General features: G+C 44.8%; 1 pseudogene; it reads left to right on the forward strand.

Moving 5' to 3' along the window:
- The first annotated feature begins 1,758 nt into the window (after nt 1-1,758).
- LOC125462649 (uncharacterized) overlaps nt 1,759-22,496 on the forward strand; it is a 66,493-nt pseudogene continuing 45,755 nt past the window's right edge.

The raw sequence follows: 22,496 nt of genomic DNA on the forward strand, positions 1-22,496 counted from the left end.
CAGGTGGAGATCATTTGGCCCATCTGTCCCATGCTGGGTCTTTGTAAACCTTGTTTAATGAGTCCCAATCCTGCCTGCACTTTCTGCTCAGCCTGCCAATGTTTCTTTTCCAAGTTTATATTCAATTGCCAAGACTATAAATGATAGTCTGGTGATTGCTGTTTGCTCCCTCGCAATGCTATTTTAGTAGATCAGGTGTCAAATGTACTGCAGAACTTTTTACACTTGATGGACTCGTGCTGAATCCAATTTAACAAGGTGCTGCAATCATCCTAGTTTATTATGTATGTTTGGTTGGACACGCAGATTCAGGCAGGAGGTCAATATTATTTGTCTGAGTTGTGTTGTTTGTCTATTTCTTGAGTTTGTGTTGAGGTCTAGTGTGCATTCAACATGTAATGAATGGATCGATTTTGAAATCAAAAGGCAATTGTGTTCCAGAGTTGCAACTCGCATTATAAGACCCTGAATCCAAGTTCCCATTCTTCTGTATCTTCAATCTTGTTGCAAATTTGTTGCAACTCCCTCTTCCAATAATTTTGCTTCACTTTGTTCCTTGACAATTTCTCAAGACTGCTGGAATACTGTATCATATCAAAGGAGGCAATCATGAGTAAGCCAAAATAGAAAACACAATAAACTAAGACAAAGTATATTAAATGTAACAATGGCTTCTATCTGCAGTCACAATCAGGAAAATAAAAGTGAACAGCTGGAGTTAATTTATCGCTTAGTAGCTTCATCTTGAACTTGTGGTAATTCATGATATTCTTTAAAAAGATAGATGTTATAATCAATTTTATAATTCCATCATAGCTGTTAGAGGAAAATCTGAGAAGAGATTGGCCCCAATTTTCCAATATTTACACAAAGTGGTTGTTTAAAGGCTTCAGGTCCCTGTAACAACTTTGCGATAATGTCGGAGAAATGCTCATCTCTGCGTGTAAAGGACAGAGAATGGACAGAGGTGGAACTGACACAGTAGACAAGATTAGACTTGACTAGAAATCTCTTTAGAAGACTCATATGAACATGTGAAGCAGATCAACACTCTTTTCCTAATGTAATAAGAAGTCAGATCCTAGTATATCTTTAATTACCATAGACTGTAGTATTTATGTTAATGTATATTAAATAGTGCTACTTTAAAGTCTGACCCAAATGACAATTCTTGACATTGCTTTTCCCCAGGCCAGCCTGCCTTAAGCACAAACATTTAGTGTGGTATCATTCTGCATGATTTCAAAAGCTAAACTTGAGAATTCTGTTAGGAATATAGTGTTGGGGATGTTTCCATCCCCAAGACTTGTGTCATTTACTCACTGTAGATGGTTTGCTTTTTCTAAGGTTTGAGTTTCGAGTTTTTCATGCCGTTTCCACCATGTTGCTTTCCCGGCTGAAAAGACCGCCTATCAATAAGCTCACTTCTCATTGGCTGATGGACGCTTAAGTACACTACTCCGCATTTGATTGGTCGAGGTCATTCCTAATGTATAAATACAGACGTGTTGTGTCTATTTTGTGTCTTCGGACTGAGACAGTAAAAGCTCTTTTTCTAAAGGCCTCGTGTCCTCTCTTCCTGCGTCAGTAAGTTTGGGCTGCAACTCTAGCTGGAGACTGGGGCTTGTCCGCTATCATCTAGTGTCACGGTTCGCATCAGCTTGCGCCTAGTTGTCCGCGTACAGTCGATCATACCTTGAGTCCGTAGCTACTGAGGTACCACGAAACATAACAGATTGGCGACGAGGTGTTCGTAAAATGGACCCAGAAAAGTTGCAGCTTCTACTCGAACAGCAGTTAAAGTTGATGGAGATGCTTGTGCAGACCAGGGTTCTGGCACCGGCAGCGTCTACTAATATTCTGCCTTCTGTTGACGGTATCGCTAACAGTATCACCGAGTTTGGGTATGACCCAGATGCCATTGTTACTTTTGATACCTGGTTCCGTCGCTATGAGGAGCTATTTCGTGTCGACTTCACTGGTCAGGATGATGCATGGAAAGTCCGGCTCTTGCTTCGTAAACTTGGCCCGGCAGAGCTGGACAAGTACTGCAACCTCATCATGCCAGATAAACCTGCGGATAGGTCGTTTGATGCCACAGTTCAATCGCTCACGCAGCACTTCGGTGGTCGGTCATCTTTGCTCAGCATACGCTACCATTGCTTAAAGTTGGTCATGAATGAATCAGGCGATTTTCTGACACATGTTGGGATAGTTAACCGTGAATGTGAATGTTTCAAGTTAAAATCACTCACTGATGATCAGTTCAAAGCACTTATCTTTATATGCCATCTCCAGTCCCCTAAATTTGCAGATATCCGCGTGCGCCTTCTCAATCGGTTGGAACAGGACCCTACGCTGACTCTCGCCATCATCATGGGCGAATACCAACAGTTGATCAATCTGCAGCATGACACCACTTTGGTCCAATCTGGGGGCCTGGGAACAAACGTAGTGAGGGAACTCCGTCGAGGTTGGCATCTGGTGAATTGCGCGAATGTTTTCCGGATCAGGATGGCAACCAGAGGCATCAAAGATGAAGCCAAGTTACTTCACTGACCGGAGGAAGAATTGGCACTTTTCAGGCTGGAGGCAGAATCCATTATCCTGAATGCGCTGAAGAGCGGCCTTGGTGCGACACCGCAATTCTTCGGAGGAACCAGTGACGATCAAGATGTCGTCCAAGTATGAAGCCACACCTGGGATGCCAGGTAAGATCGTATCCATTACCTGTTGGAAAATAGCTGGGGCAGATTTGACACCAAAAGGTAAATGCGTGTATTGGAAAAGGCCTCGATGGGCGTTTATAGTCAATAATTCACGAGATTCCGAAGCGACTTCCAACTGGAGGTATGTGTCAGCAAGATCGAGCTTGGCAAAGAAATGGCCTCCGTTCAGGATAGTGAACAGGTCGTTTGGAACCGGCAACGGGTAGTGCTGGTCTTCCAGGGCTGCATTAAGACCAGTAGAGAAATCAGCAGAGATGTGGAGCGAACCGTTGGCCTTTCTGATGACGACGATAGGTGCTGCCCAAGAGGAGTAGGAAACGGGGGTTAAGACTCCCTGGTGTTCGAGGTGTTGTAGTCCAGCATCGACCTGCAGCAATGAGGCGTATGGTACCGGTCTCTTAGGGTGGAAGACCGGTGTGGCATTAGGTTGGAGTTGTAGCACAGCTTGTGTGGCGGAGCAGAGTCCCAAGCCAGGTTGGAAGACCGATGTGAATTGTTTCACAATCTGATTGGACAGGTCAAGGGGTGCAGCAGGGGACTGCAACTGGTTGCAAATTGCGTTGAGCGGCAGATCGGCCAAGCCCAGAAGGTCAAACCAGTCGAGCCCCAAAAGGTTGAGATCCGACGTAGCGATGTAACCTGCCCCGTTGAATGCTTTGCCGCGGAAGGATACGCAGCAGTCGAGTTGCCCCGAAAGGTTGAGGTGCCCACCACAAGCCCTGATGGCAGTTTTGGAGGTATCTCGGACTGGAGGTCGCCCGAGCTTGTGCCACATTCTCTCGGAGAGAATGGTGATGCCCGATGCAGTGTCCAGCTGCAACCAGGCCGAGTGGCCATTGATGTTGACCGTGATGTACTTCCTTTGGCCAGGGGCATTGACTTGGAAAGTTGCCAACAGGCTTCGGGAAAAGGCAGCCTGCTTCGGCTTGCTTTGGGGGCTTGCGTATGGCTTGGGTGCGTCAGGTTTGTTGGCTTGTCGAGATTTGCAGTGGCCATATTTGTGACGGACCGTTTTGCACTGCCGGCATCAACGGTGCTTGAAGGGGCAGAGCCTGACAAAATGCCAAGCCCCGCAGTGCCAACAGGGGGACGGTGGCTTCTTCTTGGAGCCGTTGTTTGAGTTTGGACCAGAATGCGACGAGCCAGAGGACGGACCAGAGGAAGATGTACCAGAATTGGAAGGACCGGAATGTCTGGTGGCCTGGTGAACTACATGAACTTCGGAACTCACTTGGCCCCCAGATTGGACCAAAGTGGTGTCATGCTGCAGATTGATCAATCGTTGGTATTCGTCCATGATGGCAGCGTGAAAGCGATCATGCGCGCCTCCAGGACTCTAACTCCTGCAGAAAAATGTTATGGCCAAATCGAGAAAGAAGCCCTCGCGTTGGTTTTCACAGTGCGGCATTTCCACAAGTTGGTCTATGGCCGTAAGTTCACCCTGTTAACCGATCATAAACCACTATTCTCCATCTTCGGTTCCAAAACAGGTATCCCGGCACACTCAGCCAACAGACTCCAACGCTGGGCGCTAATTCTCCTCGGTTACAACTTTCACATCCAATACAGGCGCACCCAAGATTTTGGCCGAGCTGATGCTCTCTCACGCCTCATCAGCAACTATCCCACCTCTGACGAAGAGAACGCCATCGCCGCCATTTCGACAAATGACTGTGCCATCCACCACCTGACCCACGCCATACGTGGTCTACCGGTAACTGTCACTGAGACCCAACAAGCGACGCAGGCGGACCCAATGCTACAATGAGCCATCCGTTATGTTGGAGATACATGGCCAGCCCACTCACCGAGCGATGAGTTGTAGCAATTGTTCCATCGCCGCGAGTCACTGTGTGTTGTAAATGATTGTCTTATGTTCGGCGACCGTATTGTGCTACCCAAGACACTCCGCCAGTTTCATTCCGCCCACCCAGGTACCTCTCGGATGAAATCGATTGCACGCAGCTTCGCTTATTGGCCTGGTATGGATGGTGACATCATGTCCTTCGTCAAACGCTGCCCTTGGTGCCAACAAGCAGCAAAGAATCCCCCAAGAACGCCACCTGTGCCTTGGTCGCGGCCGGAACGTCCATGGTCACACCTTCATCTGGATTTCGTGGGGCCTATCAATGGTTGGTCCTATCTGACTCTGATTCGACGCATTTTCCAAGTGGCCCAAGATCCTCCCCTTGGCGCCCGCAATGACTACGCAGACGGTACGAGCCCTGACCCAAATTTTCAGTCAACATGGCTTACCAGAATCTATCGTCACAGACAATGGCTCACAATCCACGTCTAGTGAGTTTGCCGAGCTCTGCCGCTCTCATGCCATCTCGCACATCTGCTCTCCGGCTTACCACCCCCAATCCAATGGCCAAGTGGAACGCTTCGTTGACACCTTCAAGCGAGCCCTGCTTTAAGCCTGAGGGGAGGGGATGTCTATCGAGGTACTGCAGAGATTCCTACTCGTGTATCGCTCCACGCCCAATGAAACTCTGCCTAACCACCAATCCCCTGCGGAAGCCTTGATGGGTCGAAACCTGGGAATGGTCAACCACGCCATGAATCCGAGCAATGCAAAACAGACCGAAACACTGGCGAGATCACCCTTCGCAGTTGGCTCCCACGTGTATGTTCGTGACTACCAACCGAAGCATGACCCGTGGATTGAAGGGCGGATTGTAAGAAAACAAGGGAGGGTGCTGTACGACGTAGCAGTTGGTGATTCCCTCTGGTCGAGACATCGCAACCAACTTCACCAGCGGCACGCCGCAGAGTCAGCAGAAGCATCGGTGGAAATTCCCCTTGACGTGTTGCTAGACACGTTTCGGCTACCACAAGATGCGACGGAACCAGATGAGACAATCTTTGAGAGTGAAACCCTGGTTGATCCGGCACTCCGACCGAGTAGACGGACAGATCGAAGACGTCGTCAGCCCCAGCGCCTCCAGGTGAGCCCAAAGCTTGTACGTTACTAACAGTCTTCAAAGAGGGGAGGTGTTGGGGATGTTTCCATCTCCAAGATCTGTATTGTTCATTCACTGTAGATGGTTTGCCTTTTCTAAGGTTTGAGTTTCGAGTTTTTCATGCCGTTTCCGCCATGTTGCTTTCCTGGCTGAAAAGACTGCCTATCAATAAGCTCGCTTCTCATTGGCTGATGGATGCTTAAGTACGCCACTCCTCATTTGATTGGTTGAGGTTATTCCTAATGTATAAATACAGATGAGTTGTGTCCATTTTGTATCTTCGGACTGAGACAGTAAAAGCTCTTTTTCTAAAGGCCTCGTGTCCTCTCTTCCTGCGTCAGTAAGTTTGGGGTGCGACTCGAGCTGGGGACTGGGGCTTGTCCGCTTTCATCTAGTGTCACCGTTCGCATCAGCTTGCGCCTAGTCGTCCGCGTACAGTCGATCATACCTTGAGTCCGTAGCTACCGAGGTACCGCGATACATAACATACAGATTATCAGAATGGACAACGACAAACAGTCAGATGGAATCTTTTGTGAAGGCAAAGTTCAGGACCATGAAGAAACCCAAACTGAGGTTTTGGGTAAAATCAAAGGATGGGTCTCAGAAATAAAGGTAGATCCTACAATCCTAAGAAGCTCATGGATGGACAACATCACCAGAAGTTACTGATACTGTGGGCACAAGTATTGGGAGACTATTTTTGTCAGCTGTTGCTAACGATTGGAGAATAGAAGTGGGTAGAAGGATGAAGTGATATGTGAAGGAAGCGAGGATGGTGTGAGACCAAACTTTTTCATTCAGCAAGTAGTTTGGGAATGGAATGCACTGCCGGGAAATGTGGGGGAGGCGGGTTCACGAGGAGCATTGGGTGATTATTGGATAAAAATGGTGCTCAGGTTTATGGGAAAAAGCATGGGATTGGCACGAGTAAAAGAGACTGAATGGATATCATAGGTACACTGGGACAAATGGCCTACTTTGGCACCATAATAATTGCAATTTAAATCACAATTCAATTATTTCATGAATGACCAGTACCTCAATTCAATTTTCTACTTTATTCCTTAACCCATAATAACCAGAACTGAAAAACTGCAATCAAGCTCTGCTTTGAAACTTTCTCTGGTTTTATTTAATTTGATTTCATTTGATTTGATTTATTGTCATGTTACATAAATAGTGAAAAGCTTGGTTTATGAGCAGCACAGGCAGATCATAGGGTGAAAAAAAAACTTTGACAGAGGCAAGATAACAAAGTGTGAAGCTGGATGAACACAGCACGCCAAGCAGCATCTCAGGAGCACAAAAGCTGATGTTTCAGGCCTAGACCCTTCTTGATGAAGGGTCGAGGCCCGAAACGTCAGCTTTTGTGCTCCTGAGATGCTGCTTGCCCTGGTGTGTTCATCCAGCTCCACACTTTATTATCTTGGATTCTCCAGCATCTGCAGCTCCCATTATCTCTTTGACAGAGGCAGACAGGTTACATCACACAGGGCTTGCACCAGGCAAGATCAACATTAGCAAGATCAGCATTATTTGAATTTGAGGAGCCCACTTGTCAGCCTGACAACAGCTGGGATGTAGCTGTTCCTGAACCTGCTGGTGTACGTGCTCAAGATTCCATATTTCTGCCTGATGGAAGAGGTTGTCGGAGACATTACCAGGTTGTGATGGGTCTTTAATGATGTTGCCTGCCTTCCTGCAGCAGTGTTCCACATAACTAGAGATAGTCGATGGAAGATTGGTTTCCGTGAGGGTCGGGGCTGTGCATGCCACCTTCTGTAGTTTCTTACAGTCCAGGGCAGAGCAGTTGCCATACCAGGCTGTTCTGCATATGGACAGTTTACTTTCAATGGTGCATCTGTCGAAGTTAATGAGGGACCTTATGGACATTGCAAATTTCCTGAGCCGTCTGAGGAAGAAGAAGTATTGTTATACCTTCCTGACTTTTGCATCTACGTGGGAAGTCCGGGACAGATTGTCGGTTATCCTCACTCCTAGGAACATGACGCTTTCCACCCTCTCAACCTCAGTTCCATTGATGTAGATGGGGGTGTGTTCTCCTCCTTTCTTTCTGAAGTCAATGATCAGTTCTTTAGGTTTTGCGGATATTAAGAAAGTGGATGTTCTCATTGCACCACAACACCAAGCCCTCCATTTCTTTCTGACTTGGTGTTGGATATCTGTCCTACCATGGTAGTGTCGTCAGTGAACTTGTAGATGGTGTTCATTCAGAATTTGGCAACGCGGCTGTATGTGGACAGGGAGTACAGTAGGGGGCTGAGGATTCATCCTTGAGGGGCTCCAGTGTTGAGTGTTATTGTGGAGGAGGTACAATTACCTGTCCTCACTGATTGTGGCCTATGCTTCAGAAAGCTAGGATCCAGCTGCAGAGGGTGAAGCTGAGACCATGGTCTCGGAGCTTTGATTTCAGTCTAGAGGGGACAACAGTGTTGAAGATGAAGTTGTCCTCTATGGACCTCTTGAATTGATAGGCAAACTGTAGGGGATCAAGGCAGGCTGGGAGACTGGAGTTGATGTGAGCCATGACCAGCCTCTCGACATTCCATGATTATTGAGATCAAAGCCACTGGGTGATGGCCAATAAGGCACATTGCACATGCTTTCTTAGGTACAAGGATGACAATGTCTTTTTGAAGCACGTGGGAACTTGAGCTTGTAGGAGGGAGAGGCTGAAGATGTCAGTGAATACCTTCACCAGTTGGTCTGCACAGGATCTGAGTGCTCGGCTGGAGACACCGTCCAGGCCTGTGACTTTCCTTGGGTTGATTCCCAGGAAAACCGATCAGACATCCGCAGCAATGACCAAGGGAGCACATGTGTTCAGGGCTGTTGGGACAGGTGGCACTGCGCCACTAACCTTCTGCTCAAACTGAGTGTAGAGAGCATTGAGCACATCAGGGAGGGGTGTGTCTTTGTCTGTTAACTCTCTGCTTCATTTTGTGTCCTGTCATGTTGGTTAGACCTTTGACCCCCCCCCCCCCCCAGACTCAACACGGTTTGAGGGACGAGACTTCCAGATTTCCAGCACCCTGTATGTAAACAAATATTTCCTGAGAAAACATTCTGAATGGTCTGGTTCTAAAGTTAAGACCTGTTTTTCAAGACTCCCTCCTCCAGAGGAAAAGATTTCTCTCTAGCTACCTTCTTGAATCCTTTATTTATATTGTTTGGATTAGACTACCTTTTAATTTTCCATCCTACAACCCAAACTCAGCAATGCACAAAATAAACCACATACCCAGCACAACTAGGAAGCCCCTAGTCATTGTAATATTCCAACACAGAGACAGAGGACAGACCAACGGGCCAGTTGATGCAGGATCGAATTCTGAAGGAAAAGATCTTCACATGATAACAAGATACATCTTAACAGGTATTTCTGATACACTGTCACAAGAGATGGGATATAACAAAACCAGTTTTGATGAGTGGAGTCTCCAAGATAAGAAAATGTCTACCTCCAGTGACTCAAACTTGTAATATCCCGAAAGGAAATCTTAGACCATAACAAGCAACCATAGATAAACCGAAAGCTTCATCAAGAAACAGTGAGAGAAATTGGCGTTGTTGATTGACTGAAGAGCACAGGCTGTAACTGAACAACGATAGCTGTCAATGAAAATGGCAGAAATTCAATTCTCTAACTAATTTGATTCACATCCTCAAATGGAGAACACCTGCAACTAAATCCAGCGACAGCTAGCAGACAGTTTGAAGCAAGCTCTGAAAGCAAAAAGGTATACAATACACCATAAGGGCACTGGTGGCGCTGTGGTAATGCCCCTGTCTCTAAACCAGGTTGCCCAGATTCAAGTTCTATCTGCTCCAGATAATATCTCTGAACAGGCAGATTGGGAAAATGCCAATAATATTCCATCCACAACTAAACAGGTGAAAAGCAATGTGTCAATTTAAGAAGGCAGGAAGAGCCTTATCTGAAGAGTAGAAAGACCACATGGGCAAATGGCCTGTTATTGAGATAGTAGAGACTGCAGATGCTGGAGATTTGATATAACAAGGTGTAGCGCTGGATGAACACAGCAGGCTGAGCAACATCACAGGAGCAGGAAAGCTGACGTTTTGAGTCTAAACCCTTCTTCAGAAATGGGGGAGGGGAAGGGGATTCTGAAACAAATAGGGAGAAAAGCGGATCTGTTGTATTTGCTTTGTCAGGTATTAACATATTAAAATTGGTAGTTCCATCAAGCAAAAGATAAATCATTATTGCTTCCTGGCTCTTGAGTCCCCAAGATTGCGAAAAGGCTCATAAACAAAGGGCTCCCTTTTGCAGCCGTCTCAAGACACTCTAAACAGCAACTTCATGGGGACATAAAACAGGTGCTACTACAAACTAAAACTGACAGATTACTGTTTTGTGGACAAAAGACTAGTCTTGTTTCTTACAGAGTGGACACCATCAAAACATAGCCAAGTAATGAAATCTCATGGAAAGAAACAGTAACAGAAATAGAAAAGAAAACTGTACATCAAGGATAAGGCATAAATGCTACCAGAAATGATGCGCTATGATTGAACTAAGAAATAATCCCGAATCCCCCGTAAAGCTGGGAGATAAAGCCAGCAGCATGGTTACTACAGGAGGATAGCAATCCCCTTTTGAAGCATGTGGAGAACTTAATAAGAACAAACCATTTCACAGCCTGACAGTATCTATATGTGGGAAAATACACAGGGATATGGAAACATGTTTACACGACTGAACAAGCCTCAGGATGTTGAGTACAGATGTGACTCAGGAAACTGTACTTTCCCCCAAGATACACCAATATCCCAGATCTCATGGACAGCACAGGAGGAGACAAGATCAGAGGGAACTGTCTCGGTGGATTCTCACTGTGGCTCACACACACAATGTTCCATCGACAAAGTGCCAGCCCAGAAGGTCAAAAAATCATGATAGGCAGCAGGAAAGAGGCGTGCAGCTGCTGTGGAGGATGCTGGAGGCTGGGGAAGAGAGGGGTCTGGGGAAGACTGGGGGTGAGAGGGGAAGTGCAGGTGGAGGTTGGGCAAATGAAACGGAGTTTCGCCTTTCTGGCAGTGCCTCTGGGGGAGGTCTCCTCAGCCTGCCATTCCTTTGTTATGCTTGCCCCGGTGCCACCAGGCCCTCTCCAACCACTGCACCTCCCTGGGGAGGCAACAGTTTTGGAGTTGGGAGCTCTTGGCCAGGCATTAGGGCTGCTCCTGTGTCAGCTACCCCCTTCACTACCCCCTCCCCAGTCTGCTTCTCCCCTTGACCCTCTCTATCAGAACAGTGTCTGACTGCTGGTCAGTCTTTCCTGCTACAGCCTTCCCTCTACCATAAAAATTCAGGACAGGACTTATTCAATTAATGGTGAGGTCCTGGGAAGTATTGCTGAACAAAGAGAACTTGGGCTGCAGGTTCATAGTTCCTTGAAAGTAGAGTCACAGGTTGGCACAGAATGCGCTGCCAGGGGAAGTGGTGGGGGCTGATATAATTACAACATATCAACCACATCTGGATGGGTGCAGGAGGAAGATGCGTTTCATAGAGATATGGACCAAATACTGGCAAATAGGACTAGATTAATTTAGGATATCTTGTCAGCATGAACGAGTTTGTCTGAAGGATCTGTTTCTGTGCTGTACAGCTCTAAGACTCTATAAAGCCATGAATGGAGATGTTTGCCGATAGTTGCACAATGTGTAGCACCATTCACAACTCCTCCAATATTGAAGCAGCCCATGTTCAAATGCAAAAAAGATACAGACAGTATTTGCAGAACACCTCCGCTCAGTTTGTAACAAACAACTGCACCTCCCAGTCGCAAACCATTTCCACTCCCCCTCCCATTCTCTTGATGACATGTCCATCATGGGCCTCCTGCACTGCCACAATGATGCCACCCGAAGGTTGCAGGAACAGCAACTCATATTCCGCCTGGGAACCCTGCAGCCATATGGTATCAATGTGGACTTCACCAGTTTCAAAATCTCCCCTTCCCCTACTGCATCCCTAAACCAGCCCAGTTCGTCCCCTCCCCCCACTGCACCACACAACCAGCCCAGCTCTTCCCCCCCACCCACTACATCCCAAAACCAGTCCAACCTATCTCTGCCTCCCTAACCGGTTCTTCCTCTCACCCATCCCTTCCTCCCACCCCAAGCCGCACCCCCCGCTACCTACTAACCTCATCCCACCTCCTTGACCTGTCCGTCTTCCCTGGACTGACCTATCCCCTCCCTACCTCCCCACCTACACTCTCTCCACCTATCTTCTTTACTCTCCATCTTCGGTCCGCCTCCCCCTCTCTCCCTATTTATTCCAGTTCCCTCCCCCCATCCCCCTCTCTGATGAAGGGTCTAGGCCCGAAACGTCAGCTTTTGTGCTCCTGAGATGCTGCTTGGCCTGCTGTGTTCATCCAGCCTCACATTTTATTATCTTGGATTCTCCAGCATCTGCAGTTCCCACTAACTCTAACTACCACTTGTCATTCAATGGTGTTACCAACAGTGATCCCTCACTGACAACATCCTGGGGTTACCATTTAACAGAAACTTAATGGAACTCATTAACATAGTGGGTACTCAGACGCTGGGAATACTTAGGTGAGTAACTCTCCTCCTGTGTCTCCAAAGCCTGTCCACCATCTACAAGGCACAAGTCAGGAATGTGATGGAATACTCCCCACTTGCCTGGATGGGAGCAGCCCCAATAACACTCAAAAAGCTCGACACTATCCAGGACAAAGCAGCTTGCTTGTTTGACATCATGTCCACAAGTGTCAATTCCCTCCAACACCACCGCTCAGTAGTAGCAGTGTGCACAAGATGCACCACAGACATTCACCAAAACCCCTTAGGCAGCATCTTCCAAACTATGACCACTTCCATCTCAAAGGACAAGAGCAACAGATACATGGAACCACCTGCAAGTTCCATTTGATGCCACTCACTATCGTGGTTTGGAAATATATTGCCATTCTTCACTGTCACTGGGTCAAAATCCTGGAAATCTGTCTCTAAGGGCACTATGGGTCAACCTACAGCACATGGACAGCAGCTGTTCATGAGAGCAGTTCACTACCAGCTTCTCAAGTGCAACTAGAGTCAGGCAATAATGCTGGCCCAGCAGTGACCCTGATGTCCCGTGAATGAATTTTTTTTAAAAAAAACCATTCCTTAAAGGCCTCAGAATCTGACCCTGGCGTCCTTCATGGCCAAAGCAGGGAATCATTCAGGTGGCTGAATCTCGCTCCGAACCCACACACTTCCAACAGTCCACCTTTGAGACTGACTGCTGCTTCCCCTCGCTGCTGGGTTCGTCTATGTGCGCGCACTCTCTGTGTGCTGCCTAGAGGTGCTGTTAGCTGCATTCGTAATCTTTGACATTTGTGATCCACTATTGTTTGCAGATTGGCTGGTGTGTTCCACCGTGTCACAACATTAACTGCACATCACTGGAATCCACTTTTTCAGCATCTTCAGGATGACCAGATAAGGTGAAAGGCGCTAAACAAATACACAATTGTTCTTTCAGCTCCTGCAAATCAGAGAATCTCTGGCAGCTGTCTCTTTTCACTAACCCTGCTGCATGGAACTGGAGCAATAAGAGCATTTTAACTCTTTGGCCAGGGGCCAAGGATTATTTTTGCTTTGTATCTTAGCAGGGACTCACAGAGCTACAATTTGCCACGATCTCTTGATTCACTCCCTAATTAATTATATCTGAGTAGAAGGTAATCCAGCCAACCTGAATCTTGATCCTTGCTAAGGGATGCTTAAAGATTATGGTGTCTGTGTTTGGGGGCTGGCTTCAAGGCTTTAGGAGATAATGTTCATCAACAGCAGAAATTTGAGGGTGCATCCATGAGGATCAATGGTCGGCACAACATTGTGGGCTGAAGGGCCTGTTCTGTGCTGTACTGTTCTATGTTCTATGTTCTAACAGCATGCTGCCTGTGTTTTCAAAGAATGCTGAACCTCCCTTTACAACTTATCCAGTTCCCTCAACCTATTTATTATCATTGAGAAAAAAAACACCCATTATACAGTGCAATGTGCATTACAACCCCTGCTGGTGATTTTACTGGAGAAGTCAGATCCCACACTGAAATCCACCTTGTTAGATTATTTTTGTTATAATAAGGTGATCTCTCACTAAAACATAAGCGCACAGTGCTGAGATAACAAGGTGGAGAGCTGAATGAACACAGCAGGCCAAGTAGCATCAGAGGAGCAGGAAAGCTGACGTTTCGGGCCTCGACCCTTCTTCAGAAATGAGCACAATGCTGCATATTTTGTTTTAACGACAAAGCGGAATTTAAGAGACAAAAATAATGAAGATAAAGTTGAATAAATCAAACTGTTTAAATGCAGCACAAGCTTAAACATTTTGAAAAATACAGCAAACGTTTCCAGTAATTTCAAATCACTCCTCCTTTTGTATTTATTCAAGGGATGAGGTGATTGAGTCAATAAATGTGGGGCTGGAAAGGCACAGCAGGTCAGACAGTGTCCAAGGAGCAGGGAGTCAACATTTCCAGTCTGGCCATCTTCCTACTCACCTATCTACTCCACCCTTCCAACCAAGCAACCGCATTAACCCCTACCTGAGTCCACCTATCTTCACCCCACCTACCCCCAGACTCCACCCCTCCCCAGGGGAGGCAATGACCTAATGGCATTATCACTGGACTGTTAACCCAGTGAATTGGCTCATGTTCTGCAGACCTGAGGTTGAATCCCACCTCAACTGATGATGATATTTGAATTCAATAAAATATCTGGAATTAAGACTCTAATGGTGACCATGACTCCGTTGGCGGGGAAAATCCCTCTTGACTACTAATGTTCTTTAGGGAGGGAAACTGCCATTTTTACCTGGTCTGACCTACATGTGGCTCCAGACTCACAGCAATGCCATTGACTCTGGGCAATAAACATTGCCTAGCCAGTGATGCCCTCATCCCTTTAATAATTAAAAATATTCTCCTCCCTCTTTTTATTTCTGGGATCCCCTCCCCCTCCCAAGTCCTGATGAAGGGTTTCAGCCCGAAATATTCATTGACTTTCCTGCTGCTCGGATGCTGTCTGACCTGCTGCGCTTTTCCAGCTCCTCAATTATTAACTCGAGCCTCCAGATCCGCAGTCCTTACTGTCTCTAAGTGGTGATGGAAGTCTGGAACTCACTTCCTCAGGGGTTAATGTAGTCAGACACTCCCCAATTTAGTTAAAATGTGTTTGGAGTTACACCTCACATGGAGTGAGCTGCAGGGCCACAGTCCACGCCAGTTGACAAAACTAGTCCCAATGCCTGACTGTGGCCCATATCCCTCTGAACCTTTCCTATTCATGCATTTATCCAAATGTCTTCTAAATGTTGTAACTGTACCCACATCCACCACTTCGTCTGGCAGTTCATTCCACACACAGGCCATTCCCTGTGTAAAAATGTAGCCTTTCATGTCCTTTATAAATATTTCTCCTCTCACCTTAAAAGATATGCCCCCAGGTTTGTACTCCCCTACCCTGGGGAAAAGACCCTTGTCATGCACCTGATCTATGACCCTCATGATTTTGTAATTCTTGGTAAGGTCACCCCTTAGCCTCCTGCACTTCTGTCTTTCCAGTCTATTTTTACATCTCAAACCCTCCGTTCCTGGCAACGTTCTGGTAAATCTTTTCTGAACCCTCTTCGGTTTAATAATATCCTTCCAAATACTGGATTGTGGGATTGGACTGGGTAATTGTTTGTGAGTTAGTGCAGACACAGTGGGCCAAGTGGCCTCTTTCTATCCTTCATCCTAATCCTAGATACTTCTAATCAACCTGTTCAGACTTGATATGATACAGTTTGGAGCAAGTGGGATTTAAACTCAAGTCTTCTAACTCAAAGGGAGGAGCGCTACCACTGTTAAACAGAAACCTGCCCTTTTGTTAAGCCTATGATCCCATGATACAACATCTTTAATGCAGCAGGCATGTGCCAAGTTATTTCACAAGAATGACTGTCAAACAAAAACTGACGTTGAGCTGCATAAGGGAGATCCGGAAAGTTAAAGAGATATGAGAGAGGTAAAAGTTTAGTTAATAGGGTGGGGTTTAAGGTGTTGTTTCAAGGGAGACAGAGTAGTTGTGAGGCAGAATGGATTAGGGAGCAAATTTTTGACCTTAGAGCTTTAGTCGGTGGAAACTCACCTGCCAAATATAGTGCAATGAAAATCGGAGATGGACAGAAAGCCAGACTTGTAGAAGTGCCAAGATAGAAACAGAGAAACATAGAAACTAGGAGCAGGAGTAAGCCATTCAGCCCTTCAAGCCTGTTCTGCCATTAATTATGATCATGGTTGACCATCCAACTCCAGTCCTGTGTTCCCACTTTAGTCCATACCCTTTGTCCCTAAGAGCTATTTCTAACTCCTTAAAATATTCAATGTTTTAGCCTCAACCACATTCTGTGGCAGAGAATTCCACAGGCCCCCCACTCTCTGAGTAAAGACACTTCTCCAAAGCTCAGTTCATTTTGAAGGGCTGGGCCTGGTGAAGATTTCCGAAACTTTGAGGCCATGCTTGGATTTTAAAGCAAGGCTCAGAATTTTAAAGTGCAGATATTGACAGTCCAGGAACCAATGTAAGTGAGAAGGGCTGTGACATGCTAATGGAGCTTGGCACAGACGAACAGAGAGTTTGTTCTGTGCCCTGGATAAGAAGTTAGCTGGCTCATACAGATATAAAGAAATGCAGCATTTAATGAAAAGATAGGGGTGTTATCTGTACTTTCTTTACTCAACCAAAGTTCTTTAAAAAAATACATTAACTGATCATTCATCTCAATCGTGTGAATGATTGTGTTGAACAAATTGCCTGTTCCACTCTCTGACGTAGCAACAGTGGCTGTATTCCAAAGTAATCCTTTATGTGTGAAGAGTTTTTGGACACTTCTGAGAGATGTGATAAGGAGCTATATAAATGTAAGTTATTTCTTTTTTCTACTTGTAAGCTTCAATTCTATCCCCCATCAGATAACTGACTATATCATTAATTACTTTTGCAGACGGCTATTTCCATGTAAGAGAAATGTAGCCTGCATTATGAGAATTTAAACTGCTGTAATATCCTATTGAAACAGATTTAAAGTAAGCATATTTTAATATTCCTGTCTGGCTGAATTTAAAGTCTCCCTAATGATGTGCTTTTCCAGAAAATCAAACCAATAGAAGTAATACTAAAATAAAGGTGGACAGTGCTAATGAAATGCAACATATCAATCAAGACTTTGGAAGAAAAGCGAGTCGAAAATTAGTACCTTTCAGATGTCAGCAACATTATACCTGAGTTATACACTGGGGTTGTTGCTATTATTGCTTTTCCTTCCGCATCTCTAAAATATTCCCCCAGGACATTACTTCAGTGTCAGTGGGGGACCTGCTACAATTCCTGTTTGCTTTATTTTCTCATGGGATGCAGCTGTTACTGGCAAAATCAGCATTGGCTGCTCATCCCTAATTGCCCTTGAATTGATTGGCTCACTGGGCGATTTCAGAAGGTGACAAACCCATGGACATCTGAAGCCATGGTTTTGCGCAGGTTTTGCCTCCACACCGAGACTGCCAAAAGCAATCTCAGACATCATCGTCACTGAAACCGAGCCCCAGCACGTACGGACGTCAGATATCGTCGCCTAACCACCGTTAGTGAACCAGTATCCTAATGGAGGATTGCTTCATGGTCAGCATGACTGAGACAGATTGGCACAGAGAGTTTGTTCTGTGCCCTGGATGAGGAGTTAGCTGGCTCATACAGATATAAAGAAATGCAGCATTTAATGAAAAGATAGGAGCATTATCTGTACTTTCTTTACTCAACCAAATTTCTTTTTTAAAAAAAGTCACCTGATCATTCCAATTCCAGAATTCTAAATTGAATCTACATTCCATCAGCAGTCGTGCTTTGTGAATCCAGATCAGATCCATTATTATTTGCCCATGGACTACTAACTCAGTGACATTATCACTCTGGCCACCTCCCACCTTTCCTTTTCAAAATGATGAGGGCAGGGCGAGGGCTCATAATCGGTTACAAAGAGCATTTAGAATGGATTTCAATCCTGTGGAGCTGCTGAATATGCTAACCCTTTCCCACATCCATCCTTCCTCTTGCCACTCACCTCCCAGCCAAACTTCCAGAAGTGAACTGCGCATGGCTCTTGGCTTAGTATTCAGCAATTCTCTCAAGAAGGACATGAGATTGTTTTGGGCACCTTAAGGAGAAGCCACCCATCCCTGACTGCCCAATAAATCTCACAGCAATTTAAAACTGGCCCTCAAGGAATAATTCAATTTGTAGCTTAAGAGTTAAAAGATTCTGAAACATTGGCTTGGAGAAGATTTCAGGAGATCTCTCCCTGGTCTCTCAGCCAATGTTCATCCTTCATCCAATAACACCAAAGGCAGATGGACTGAGCATCCCTTTGCTAACACTGTTTCTGGATCTTGCTGGGAGCATGTTGCTGTAAGACAACAGTGGCTTAGTAACTAATTAGTTGTGAAGCACTTTGGGATCCAATGAGATATTACACAAACATAGGTTCTTTCTTGTTTTAAGGGATGAGCTTCTTTTCAAGTTCAATAAAACTGAAAGAACTGCAGATGCTATAAATCAGAAACAAAAATAATAATTGCTGGAAAAGCTCAGCAGATCTGGCAGCATCCGTGGAGAAAAATCAGAGTTAACTCCAGTTCTGAGAAAGGGTCAGCAGACCCGAAACGTTAACTTTGATTTCTCTCGACAGATACTGCCAGATCTGCTTTTCCCACAATTTCATGTTTTTGTTTCCAATTTTTCAAGTTCCCTATTTGTTAATCTCTCTCCATGTTTTGAAACTATACTGGGGACTGATCATTTTTATTCCTTGACAAGACTTTCTTTAGTTTCAGGATCAGGATTAAATATAGACATTCTCTCAGTCTGACGGAGAATCATCGGACAGTCTGTTCCCATGGTAATGTGGCTGAAGGACCTATTTGCCACTAAAAGTTCCCAAACCACTACCAAGAGAAAGATTTCTTGGATCAGAGCTGTCTGTGTGGATGAAATGCTTCAGGGAATGTATTCCTATCTGTAACAGAATTCATTAATTTCTTCATTATTGTATCAGATCTGAGTTACCAGGAATGGATCCAACAAGCTTATGAAATCTGTGAAGCAACCCTCAAAGGGCACAATCATCAGACTCAAATTATGTCATCCATCCACAAAAGGATAAGCTATTTCTTATGTGTCACTGCAGTGATGGAGTAGAAGGGCATTGAGGGATGAATTGGGTCAGTATCCAATGTACAATGATCAAAAAAAACACCTGCCCTGGTATTACAATTAAACCAATAATGCTTTCACAACACTTTTAACATTGTTTTTGAGAAACCCATTACATTTTCTGTTGGGCTATTTAATAGTTAGTGTCACTCAATGCCTACATAGTCCTGTCAATTATAATAGCACCCTTTCATTTCATGAGATCCAGAATCTAATGGAATAAGCAAGGAACTGTCTGTAGTAAGATTTTTTCCATTGAATTGGAAACATTGTGTTTTTAAGTGGCTCATTGAGTATAATTATCTGATGCTGATTATTATACAGCTAACACCATAGAATGTAGGATTCTTGACTTTATAAATAGAGTACCAAAGGGAAGAGGGCATCCTGAAACCAAGTCACAAGTTAATTCCCAGCTGGATTGTGCCCGATTTTGAACGTCAGACTCTAAGAAGTATTTCAAGGCATTGGTGTGGATGGGAAGGGAAATGTGAGAAGGTTGAAGGATGCTGGTTAAGTGAAGGAAACTGAGGAAACCGGGATTGTTCTCCTTCGAGCAGAGATAGTCACTGGGAGATTTGATGGAAGTGTTCAAGATTATGAAGGATTTGATAGAGTAAATAAGGAGAAACTATATCTCCGACAGGAGAATCGGTAACCAGGAGGCATGGATTTCAGTTTGTTGATCGAAGAACCAAAAGGAGAAGATGAGAAGATTTTAGCTTTCACAATAAATTGTTATGATCTGTAACAGACTGCCTGAAAGGATAATGGAAGTAGATTTAATAGCAACGTTCACAGAAGAATGAGGTATTTAATTGTAAGGGACAATGTTATAGGGCAATGAGGACCAAACTGAGGAGTAAGGCTAAATGGGTAGATCTTGCAAAGCAGAACAGATACACCTGAACAATTACCCTCTTGCCATGCAGTGAGATTCTAAGATAACATATCAGAAAGAAACATTGGCTGTCGTAGTTATGAGTAGACTCTGATGTAAAGGTAAAATCACTGGACTGGTAATCCTGAGTCCTATGTCAAGCACCATACCAGCGGCTCATGGAATTTAAACTCAATTAACACACTCTGGAATTGAAAGCTAGACTCTGTTGTGGACACCAGGAGACTACCACTGATTGCCATGAAGACCCATTTGGCTCACTAGGGAAGGGACTCTACCATCTTTACTTGATCTGGTTGCCTCTTAATTGCCCTTTGAAATGCTGTAGCAGGACACTTAGAGGGCATTTAAGGTTAAGCAATAGATGCTGACCCCAAAAGTTGCATCTACATCCCATGGATGAATAAAGAAAACCAAATCTGATCAACTTATGTAATTTTGAATCTGAATTTGCGCAACTGGCTGATTTTGACAGCAACAACTATTCAGGATACCCCACCCCACTTTGGCCATGGATATCTGTGACTACCAATACTATTCAAGGTAATACTCATTAGGCAGATATTGAGATGATGTTTCACCTCATGGGACAGTGCAGGACCAGAGGACATAGTTTCAGAATAAAGGGGAACCAATTTACGACTGAGAAGAGGAGAATTTCTTTTCTCAGAGAGCTGAACACCTTGCCACAGAGAACTGTGAGGTTAGAGTCTGTATGTACATTTAAGGCTAACTTGGATAGATTCTTGATCAGTTAGGGCATCAAGGGTTATGGGAAAGGGCAGGGAACTGGATGTGAGGAACATCAGCTCAACCATGATCCTGTTGAATGTTAGAGCAGGTTGGAGGGGCCACACAGCCTACTCCCACTCCTAATTCTTATGGTCTTATGGAATGGTGGATAAGGATCAGAAGTGGCTGTGGGTATGATACACTTGGAAGGGTGGTAATCTCCCCCCTTGCCCAAGGCATGCTGACCCTTGGTTAAACCACCACCAGTTGTTTCTTTCTAATGAGAAAGGAGCCCTACGGTTGGGCAAGTCTACTGTGTCTTAATCTATGTTAATCAAAATTAATCCAATGTCATGAAATGAACTACATCTTGTTCTGTAAAACAAGTACCTCATCTTCTTAAGACTCTAGTGGCTTCTCCTCTATCAATGATAGTTAGGCTCAACATTGAAATGAAGGGTGAAAATTGTAATGTCCATATCTCTGGTCTGGAAGCAATACTACCTCTCAGCTGCTCTGTTACACAGCCTCTTGGAGGTTTGGCACATATTGATCAACATATCAGTGCTGAAAGCTGCTGCCAAGTGCAGAAAAATTAGAGTGAATGTTGGCCAAAAGGCCTGGGTTCACACTCACCTGCTCTGGGAGAGTGTCATAATATTCCTGAAGAGGTTGATGACAAATAATGATTGATAGGTGGCTCCAAACTGCCTGAAACACAAGCCACCACAGCCCAGTAGGACCTAAACCATTCAGAGAATGTACTGTCTCTCATTCCTCACACACTCTCAGTTTCAATAAACTGCCAATGATCATGTCAGTTGCTGACACGATTGAACTTTGTTACAGCAAACAAAAGATCACTATAAAAATCTTCCTGTGTTTGAAATGCACAGAAAGAAGAAGAAAAGTTCTGCAAAGCATTGCAGGTGGAAGGCTTTTGATAATGTGTTTGCATCATTGCTAATTTATTTAGTCTCATTTCTCCAGGCATAGATGCACAATTGTTTGTAATCTGCAGCAATCCATATCATATACATTTGCTGAATATTGTTTTGTTAAAGTGACATAAAACAGAAATCACTTATACAGGAACACAATCCTAGGTATAGCGTGATAATGTGAGATTTTAATGCTGTAACTGGAGCATTTACTTCACTGGAGATGAGGATGACAACTTTACCATTGTTACTAGAGACCAGGATAATTGACACAGTCCACAAGACTTCAAATCCTAAATTTTGAATTCAATTTTAAAATTATCGAGACGCTAAAGGTAGCAATAAAAGTGAGCATGATGCACTGGATCATGTATATGCTTTTAGGTATATTAAATCTTCTACCCTTATCAGCCTGGATCTAACTCTAATCTTAACATGGTTGCTTCTCATATAAAAACAGACTATAATGTCTGTGAGCTCTTGTGGCACAGTGGTAGTCTCCCTGTTTCTGAACCAGGAGGTCTATGTTTAAAGCCTAATTGCTCCAGAGGTGTATCATACTATCTCTAAACAGGTTAATTACAGATGCCAGCACAGCAGCCCTGGCAGCAGCAGCAGTAGAGAGAGATAAGGGACTGAATTATAGTGGCAAAGCCATACTGACAACTTCTAGAAATTCTGATAGGTTTAGGCTGTAATCAGGCATGTGGGATTCCTGAGGATAAAGCTTCCATCTCCAAGAGATGGTGGACAATTCGAGGTTGAGCAGCTCCTCAGACCCAAAAGTGACACCAGGTGTACTGGTCACTGATGGGATTGCAAGACACCCAGGATGAGCACTAACTATGACCCCAGATGCCAGGTAAATGGGGCAGCCTTGTTTGGCCAGACAAGCAAGCCCCTG

This window comes from Stegostoma tigrinum, chromosome 21 (assembly GCF_030684315.1).
Source record: "Stegostoma tigrinum isolate sSteTig4 chromosome 21, sSteTig4.hap1, whole genome shotgun sequence".
NCBI lineage: Eukaryota > Metazoa > Chordata > Chondrichthyes > Orectolobiformes > Stegostomatidae > Stegostoma > Stegostoma tigrinum.